We start from the raw sequence: 6,853 nt of genomic DNA, 5'->3' as shown, positions 1-6,853 counted from the left end.
AGCTGTTGACGATAATCCAGCTGATAAATGACTTTTAGAAGCTTTAAACCCTTCAGCTCCACCATCTTTTCCATGTGGAGTTGAATTTGAACATGACATGGTGAAATGTAATGAAATATCAGGGAGCAGTGTGGTAGCCTAATGCACCAGCCCCATATCTACAGTGTTGATTGAAATCCAGTGAATGGTATCTCTCTCCTGTGCTCTCTTTCCTATTAAATCAAATTGAGAAATCATCTTTTAAAAGCAAAATAACACAGCTCTCTGAAACAAAACTGCAGATAGCTGTGAATACTACATCTATGGCCTTCGTTGGCCACAGGCTTGCTGTGCTAGTCGCATGTCATTGCTTTGCAGTGATGGATACAGGGCGAGAAATCTCAGTGTGATTTCACTGTTAGACCTCAGTGCTCGCACATAACACAACTGTACTGTGTAACTGTGAATAGCTGTCACTGATTTTCAGCTGTTCCTGTCTCTCAGACCTTCAATTTCCTCCACCAGGAACTGGTGTGAGTGTTGCCTCTCTCTGTCTGCGCAGGATGGATGCGGGATGGAGGACTTTTACCATGGCAACCACTAATGCAGTATAGATGCAGGGACTAAGCCTTAGCTACAGCTGTAATAATACAGGATTGATGGAAGGCAGGTGAAATGTCATCCTGGCTGTTGTGCTTAAGTAGTAGTAAGGCTTTTGATGTCTTGTGTGGTCAACACTAAATCCCACTTGGCCTGGCAGTGGAAATGAGGTTATTGTTTCCTGTATTAGTTCAGCACTGCAGCATCCTTTCTATTCGGTTTCAATTCAGCAGTTTGTAGCTGACAAAAGAATTTCTCATCAGCACCGTTTCCTATTATTCTTTATAGCACCACTTCATTTTTATAATGCTTCTGTGTCAGCTAGTAGTGTCTCCTTCACATTGTTTCCTATATCGGCTTATAATGCCCAATCCTCATAATCCCACTGTAGGCTAGGTCAAATATCTGGTCCCTGCAGTGTCCTCTCACCTACTTCTAAGATGTGATTTCTCTATCCTCCTCTTTCTCTCCCATACACTGGATTGTAACTGGGCAACTTAACACCTAACAGGGTAGCATTGGAGTTTTGATTTAAGTGACTTACTGGTAATGATGTTAATATGTTTTTGCTTTCCAAAAAAAAAGAAAAAAAAGTGAAGCAATCCCTCTTCTGTATATTCTGTGGTGCATGCGGTGATGTTTAGATGATGCAACGTTTGCATGTGCCGTGTACTTAAAATTCACAGTGCACTGAAAGATGCAGTGAAGGAAAGAAATAAAACAGTAGAAATACAGAGGTTAACGTGCTGCTTGATAATTGATTTAAAAGCTAATTCAGCCATATTTTAAAGTACTTGTGGATTATACTGGGACTCATTTGCCGCATCAAATATCATATTAAAAAACAAAGTTTAGAAACACATATAAGTTTGAAAGTGGTCACAGATTGAGACATCTTCAGCTCTGTATCCATTGTTTCTTTAAAAAAACAAAAGAAGTTTGCTTTGCCCTGCTGTGTAAGAGCCATTTTCCAAGAAGGCCATAAGTCGCAACCCTCCACACGCGAGTGTCGGTCCAAAACAAACATTCCATCAATGTGCTCCTGTCTATAGCTCTGCCCTGACCTGCCGCTACTGTTGCTGCGTGTGTCCCTGTGTGTGTGTGTGTGTGTGTGTGTGTGTGTGTGTGTGTGTGTGTGTGTGTGTGTGTGTGTGTGTGTGTGTGTGTGTGTTTGTGTGTGTGTGTGTGTGTGTGTGTGTGTGTGTAGGGGGGTGTTTGTTTTGTCTGCCCCTATCTATAGCTCTGTCCTGCCCCTTTCTTTCACAGCTAGAGAAAGGAACCACACCCCTCAGGCCTTGGCTTAGTGTATGCGTGTGTGGCGTTTCGCTCTCTTGGGATTTTTGGATTTCTATTGCAGCCTCCTTTCCTTAGAAAAAGCTACAGAACAACCAATATGTATACAATATGCATTTGCAGAAAATAAACACAAGGAATTCTATTAAAAGTATAATATACATTACATATATACGTACACAGACACACACATAGTAAATATATATGTTGAAGCATATCCATATTTGGGTACGAACCCACAACTACTGCTCTTTCTACACACATCATAGACACATCCTAGCACATGGAATTAAATAAAATACATTTACGCAAAAGTATATATATAATACATAAGAGTAATGTGAGTGCAAACATAAAGTATGCCTGCACATAAATTAAGGAGTGTGGCACACACACACACATGTATGTAAACACACCGAGTTGGCCTCAGCCAATGAGAATGGAGCTTGGATGTGACCTGCGCTTCCCTTGTGAATATAAACCCCCAGGGACACCAAAACCTCCCTGTTTTTATGTGTGTGTGTGTGTGTGTGTGTATGTGTATGTGTATGTGTATGTGTATGTGTATGTGTATGTGTATGTGTATGTGTATGTGTATGTGTATGTGTATGTGTATTTGTGTTACCCGGGGTACTGTATTAATACAGGCTCATTCCGTGTTCAGTGAGAGCACAAGGTACATACACATGCATGTGGTTCCCTCACAATTGTGGATTAAGCCGGATGAGCACACATAATTGTTGGAACTGTCAAGGTGTGTGAGAGAAGGAGCAAGCAGGCGATAATGTATGCAATCCCCTTTGGTTAGCTTGTGTGTGCTGATGTGTATTATAATTCTGAATCTGCTTTAATACATTTCTGTTTTAAAACTGGAAGACACACAGAAAACGGCAGTGTTGGACTTCACTGTCAGTCATTAAAATACAGACAATGTTTTAATATGAGAACTCCCATAGAGAAATTGTGAAAGCTGAAGTCCTCATTTTTGTCTAATGAATATATTTATACTATTAGCTGATTATTGTCAAAGTGAATTGACCCCAGCCACAGTGTAAAATGTTGGATACCAGCCAAATATTTACCAGCTAGAATATACAATAAATCAATCACTGTGGAACACATACACATACATCTAATAATCTACTGCTAAATGCTAGATGTATTATAGTTAACAAGTACAGGCTTTGAAAGGAGACATTTTACCAGTGTTTCCTATGTGATCCACATTTATTTACAGACAAATTGTCATTACAATTACAATGTGCTTTTAAAAAAAAGACATCTTAATGTTTGTATACCAATGTGTCTTTATCAATAAATTGCAGGTGTGTGTACTCCTCCGGTGAACTCGTCGTGCTGCCATGATGGAACATGAAACGCCCTCTCCAGCTGGAAGAACAAGTGCTGTGTGGGCTCCCTGAAGTGGTGCAGCACTGGGTCATTGGAGCCACAGCATGTTTGGGAACAGAACAAGCTGTGTTATTTCAGCACAGCCTGTTGGATGAAGGGCCATTTCACAGGCATTTTGGATTAATCTTTGGCAGGATCTCTCCAGGATCAAACAAAATTGGATGTTTAACCTCACGTGTCCTAGAGCTGAGAGTTTTCTGGTAATAAACCAGGATAGAGAGGATTGAATATGACCTACATTGTGTCAAACATCACATATTTCTTAATGTATTTCCTGACTCCATATGAAAGACGAAAATATAGTTACTTAGGTGAGTATAATCCAAAGCATGGGGAAATAATGTAATCTGTAACATTATTACAAAAGAGCCATCCATTAATGCAAAAAAGATTGCCCTCCATTCAGTTTATTTTTTGTTTACTTTATTATTTTTGTTAGCCTGACATCACCAGACCAATATGAGCTCACAGATATGTCTGGTTCCCAAGCTATATTTTTGTTATTGATAGTAAGGATATTTTGAGTATGCAGTGCAGCAGTGCTGTAGTTTCTGTCCTTCTCCCCTTGATTAACTATCCCTGACCCCTGACCCCTCTTACGCAAACAAACAAAGAAAAGAAAATGATTATAAGACCTCTGAGCTAATCCATGCCATCATTTAATATTCTATAGATGTTTAAAAAAGGTGACTTTTCAAATGCAGTTTCATTTATTGCTCCACATTTCAGTTCATATTACCTGAACACAAACACAGATTCACAGCTGAAGCCACCAACCCTCCTCCTCCCATCTCTTTCTCCACTTCACAAACTGTTTGCTACTCTATATTGGGAGGAATGCAGAAATATCAGCTAGTTCAGTTTGATGTGAGCGGTGAGTGACAGGTCTTCATTTAACAGGCATGCTGCAATTTCACATTTCCTATGCAGAAAGAATAATAGTAATATAAACACTCAGTATATGCCTTGATATTTGGATATAAATAGGTTTTATATATACACTTCCTGGATAAAAATTCCAATAATATACACCTTATGAAAGAAATTCCTCGGATATGAGCTGTTTTGAAATTGTCAGCTGAATACAATAAAAATGCACTGAATCTAAAATCAGTCTGTTTGATGCAGTGATAGATTCACAGACATCACAGACTAGATTATAGTAAGATTTTCACAGAAAGTAAATCAGAAATGTCAACCATGTGCTCTTAATCGAAAGCTGGTTGGTCACAGAAGGTTATACTGTATGGTGACAGTCGGGTTCTGATTAAAACTTTATTGCAATTACAGCCATATTGTGTAACTCCAGTGTGGCACCCTCTGTTGAACCATTGTCAGTCATCTACTGCATTTGTTTAAGAGAGACATTACATCATTTATTCCCACAGTGGAGTTATAATGGACTAAAAATAGTTCCCAAAGGGCCCATCAAATCAACTCTACAACAACCCTAACAACTAACCCAACTAACCCTAATCCTAAATATAAATACACTGAAAAATTAAATATGTTTTTCTATTTCAATGCTTCTCTATTTTTTATGTTACACAGTCATCTTTATTTCCAGTGATACAAACAGGTTATATTACTGGAAATGCCCAGTTTCGATTGGGTAAGCTCTTTTTCACTGACAGGAAGGAGCATAAGCTTTTTATGAACAACTCATAAGTTAGCTTTGGAAGTGAATTTCCTTTCTCAAGGACAAGTATTGAGAGGAAACTATTGTACATGTATTATTCTGCACAGATTTTCTCTGCTATATTGGAAATATTTAAAAAGAAAAACCTTGAAAAGTTGTGTTCACAAGTCTCCTCTCCTAACCATAACATCACCTTTCACTGATATATGTTTTGGAACATAATCAAACCATCTGCTATCAACATTATATCATCCCTCTTTGTTTAAAGTCACTTACTGCTCCATCATTTCATACCTGTTTGCTTATATCAGCATGCTCCTGTGAAATTGCGTGACTACATCACCCAAGCCATTTGATTTCACAAATTGCGGCTATATATTAAACTGAGTGATGGCTATAATTCTCACTGTGGTTTGAAAGCCATTTGGGATAAAAATCAATCACTCTCCATTACCGTAATTTTCCATGTTGCAATCTAATGACACAGGGTGGACTCATTCCAGTTGATGTGCTCATATATTGTGTACTCAGTGTGTTGATATGACTCCTGTATATCATATCCAGGAACTTGCTGCAATGACTGTTTTGAATTAGAGTTTGGTTCTTCGTAACCTATTCCACACACATACTGTAAATAAAGGTTAATGAAATGGCCTGCAGGCAAATGACAAGAGAGGATTTTACCTTTTTTTGCACATGACATTGTTACCCGCAGAATGAAGGGAAGTTACCACATGACTTGCTCTCCGCTCTTTATAACGCAGAGATTAAGGGACCAAACACTGAGTAGAGGACTTGTAATGCAAATTCAAAATTTCCAAAAGTCCTACGTGGCCTATCCACTAATTTACTTATTATTGAGCCAAATAGAAAGTCATCTGAAAATCAATAGCCACAACTCTGTGATCTAAGAATAAAGGGAAGATCACACTATTAACTTAAAGGATGTCGGCTATGCCCATAGATCACTAATAATTTCAGTGACTGATTCTGCTTTCTAATCAAGTCGGGAAATATGATTAGTCTGGTCTTGTTAAGACATATGCATGCATTGTTTGATCCACTAATGGACTATTTTCTCTCACTCAAATTACAAAAACAGTAGAAATTGAAACATATTTTTGAAATATTTCCAATTTAAGTCACAAACACAGCTGAGTTTAAGTGTCAACAATGAATAAGTCTTCAGGAATCACTGACATTCGCTGACTCACAAATGTATTACTTTCTTCCTGAGCACTTAAAGTACACAGGGAGCGCCAACCTGCTGAGTGACTTCTGCTTAATTGCCTGTGGGCCTAATCACACAGGTTAAAGAAGTTCATTGCCTGCTGTATTTACATACCTAGACAACAATAACAATTGGTAAACAGAAAAAGGGCCAGCTCCTAAGACCCCTGTGAAGGTAAAGTCATTTAGCCTATTGTTGATGGCCTGACAGTGTAATAAAGAAATCTATCACCCTACTGAGTTGTTGTTGTCGATTGTTTGTTATTAATTTTGCCCTTAGTATCACCTAACACTATGAACAGTAAATAAAAGTATGTTTCTTAAAATGAAAGTAAGAGTTTTATTTATTCTAGAGCCGACTTCCCATGAGCATGTAGCCTATATTGCCATGTTGTGGATGATTTAACTTGTTTAGATCGGTAAGATTATTTGTTTGCTCTGTTGAGGCAGGGGACGACAGGTGATAAAGCTGATGCTGTTAGTATACAAATCTCACGTGGTCACGCAGTATATATATATAAATGTGTGACTTTGTGTGGGTGAGGGAAAACACGTTTTTTTTCACAGTCCAAGAGGTTCAAGTTAGGGAAAGGAATCGGATTTCCCTTTTCTACTGTGCCGGAACTTGATTCAATTGTGTATCCATACTCGTATTGTAGACATTGACTTAGCCTTGCGTCACTTCATTAAATCAACTAAAAT

This window comes from Scomber scombrus, chromosome 7, assembly GCF_963691925.1.
Source record: "Scomber scombrus chromosome 7, fScoSco1.1, whole genome shotgun sequence".
Lineage (NCBI taxonomy): Eukaryota > Metazoa > Chordata > Actinopteri > Scombriformes > Scombridae > Scomber > Scomber scombrus.
Note: the sequence above shows the minus strand (reverse complement) of the source record.